This window comes from Castanea sativa, chromosome 4 (genome assembly GCF_040712315.1).
Source record: "Castanea sativa cultivar Marrone di Chiusa Pesio chromosome 4, ASM4071231v1".
NCBI lineage: Eukaryota > Viridiplantae > Streptophyta > Magnoliopsida > Fagales > Fagaceae > Castanea > Castanea sativa.
In genome coordinates this window covers 17,964,950-17,968,136 of record NC_134016.1, presented here as the reverse complement: position 1 = coordinate 17,968,136, position 3,187 = coordinate 17,964,950, and the positions used below count along the sequence as shown (strand labels likewise).

At 39.3% G+C, this 3,187-nt stretch overlaps 1 non-coding gene across 1 annotated transcript; it reads right to left on the bottom strand.

The window, feature by feature from the left end:
- Nucleotides 1–2,896: 2,896 nt before the first annotated feature.
- On the bottom strand, nucleotides 2,897–2,967 carry TRNAC-GCA (transfer RNA cysteine (anticodon GCA)). Its single transcript has one exon. It is a non-coding gene; the product is annotated as a tRNA-Cys (tRNA).
- Nucleotides 2,968–3,187: the final 220 nt, after the last annotated feature.

Sequence of the window (3,187 nt, the reverse complement as noted above, 5' to 3'; positions counted from 1 at the left end):
CCAAATTGACTTCAACAAGCTCTTCCTGCACATTCTTGACACCATCATTCATTCACTCAGGAGCTTCTTTCACACACTTCTCAGCTGCATGAACTTCCTCTAGCTATTGTATTGGATTAAGGGAATTAGGCTCGCTATCCTCCTTATCCCTTTCCTTTAACTGTCAAAATTCATATACTACCCGGCCATTAGGCTCGGTGATCCTTCTTATCTTGGAAGGCCTTTCTGGTCCTACCACTTCATCATCATCTTCTTCTTCTTCTTCTTCTTCTTCTTCTTTTTCTTCTTCTTCTTCTTCTTCTTGCAAAGCAATAGGATTGAAAGGAAGAATCTTATTCTCGCCTTCAGGTTCATATTCTTGATACAAAGCTGCTTCAGCAAAATGAAGCTGTGCTTTATCAAAAGGCATCTTAGTAGCCTCAATGATTACTTGCTTGTTTCTTCAAATGGCCTTCACACATTGATGATATGTGGAAGCTACTGATTTGTGCGCCCTTAAGCGAGGACGACCTAGAATGATGTGATAGGATGTGTTCCCTTCCATTACGAGCATGAGAGTAGGTGCTCGAATTGGGCCAACCCTAAGGTCCAAGGATACATGCCCAAGGGTATTCTGCTGTAAAGCTCCTATTCTTGCTACCTACATTGGCTCTAGAATAGTTCTTTCTCTCAGAATCCAAAGGCATCAAAAGTTGGAAGAGGTAGAATATTTGTGGATGCACCAGTATCTACCAATGCTCTCTTGATTTGAGATGCTCCCACAAAGGCAGTAACATACAAAGATCTATTGCCATCAACAACACGGTTGACTAGATCTTTGTTATAAAAAGTGATTGAATCCTTTGCTTCCTGATATGCCACTTGCATCAAACTCCCTTCAACAATGGCCACTTCATGTTTCCTTTCCATCACTCTGGTCAAGGCTTGGGCTGCTTCTCTTCTAGCCATTGGTCTAAGACCTATTCCTTCAAGAAAGGAATGTGTTTTATATTCTTGTTGGATTCTCACTATCATCTCGTCATCTACCAGTAATGGCGGTATTGAACTATTGCTAGCCATGTTTTCTGCTTCTTCCTCCATAGGATTCTCATGACCTAGGAAGAAAGTCATTGCCACCTTTGGCCTACACTTTCTTGGGTCAACTCTCTTTCCAGCTTTGATAACCAAATCTCCCTTGGCTACCCTGTCATGAAAGATGTTTCTTAAAGCATAGCAATCCATAGTATGGTGGTCACATCTCTTATGATACCTTCAATAAAGTGGACTTTGCTTTTCCTCTTCTGTAGGCTCATGCTTGCATTTAGGCAATTCCTCTACACCATCTTTCACCCAAGCTTCTAGGATGCTATATAACTCTTCAGTGGACACAATAAAAAGAGGAGGAATTCTGTCCCTCTTCTTTCCTTTGGCCACCTTTTTTGGCTCTTCAGTCACAACAATTACCACTTTCTTATTTTCTCTCCTCCATGGTTGTCTAGAAGCATTCACATTTTGTGAAGTTGAACCTTTTGACGGCTTCCTTAGAGACATACTTGTCCTTCTTGCGGCTTCTACAAGTCTCGTAAAGCTAGAGATCTGAAGATTCTCCAAGTAAGGTCGATATTCGTACAACATACCTACAATACAAACATGCACCGGCCTTTCTTCCTCCCCAGGATCATAACACAACAAAGAGAGAACTCGAAACCTACGAATATACTCCAGCATCCCCTCAGATATCCTTTGCTTCTCGTGTTATAGATTTGACAATGTAAGCCTTTCTTCCAAAGCAAAGAACTTTTTCATGAACTGTGTTGCCAAATCGTTCCAACTTAAAATTGACAATGGTGCAAGGCTAGTATACTAAGTAAAAGCTTGACCTTCCAAGGACTTAGAGAACTCTCTGAGTCTCAATTCATGATCATGGGAATGAATTGTCAGCGAGTCTACATATCGTTTGATATGCTCTCTAGCATTCCCTGTTATCTCATTATACTTGGGGAATATAGGAGGTGTGTAGTTAGCAGGGTAAGGTTTCCCAGCTATCTCTTCAAGATAAGGAGGCCTGGTATCAACATAAACAACACTTTCCATCTTCTTAGCTTTAAACAGCATAGCATGTATGTCCTCTCTAGTCAAGTGAGGAGACCTCTGAGGTCCTTGAGGAGCTTGAGTTATGGCTGTCTCCTGACGTAAGGACTGAAATTTTGCCTACATAGCAGCTTGAGAACGTTGAAGTTCTTCAATAGCAACCATTATCTCCCTGCTTTCACGATAAGCAGTTCCACCTGATGACTCTGTGCCTTCAGAATGCATGAATATATGGTCTGTGCTTGGTTCTGACCGATGGTTCTCACCCACACCAGTCAATATCTCTGCGAAATAATGGGACGATAGTCTATTACATTATTGACTGGGGTAGGGGTTACAGAAAAGAAAGAATTTCTTCTTGTACTTTCTTTATAACTTTATAAAAGAATAATAAGTAAAAATAATATAATATATAAGTAAAAGTCGATTATCTATTCAATTATATCATATTAAATTGATTGCCGGAGCACTTAGAGAATTTCATGAGTCTGTATACAAACATACAAACAAAGTATCTTTCGACTTTTCCGCAACGAATAATTCCATTCCCCGTTCGTCTATCCAAATAAATTCAAGATTCAATTAATAAGCATTAGTAATAGAAGAGTTGTCATATCAAGATTTAACGATCCCTTTTCAATATTCACTAATATAATCTTTCCGCAAGGATTTACATCATTTTAGAGAACAGAACCGCCGGAGATGCTTATAGAATCAAGCAAGTATCAAGAGGACTCTCCCCCCCTTACTTCTGCTGGAAAAGTTTGTTAAGTTATATCAGCAAAATATAATATATAATAAGGTACGCCGATTTTTTTTGTTGATTAGGCGACACCCAGATTTGAACTGGGGAAAAAGGATTTGCAGTCCCCCGCCTTACCGCTCGGCCATGTCGCCAAAACGGTACAAAAAAATATATGAAAATATTCCACTTTTTTTTTCGGGGGGGGGGGGTATTCGTTTTTGTACTTGTATCTGGAATCCTCTTTTATTTAATAATCCCCTTTCCTAAAAAAAATAAATACTTACCTTTCTCTTTGGATTGGATATATATCTTCGATTGTTTGTATAGTATCTTAAAACAAACACAATATTGAAAAAAAAACCCTCCCCTTTT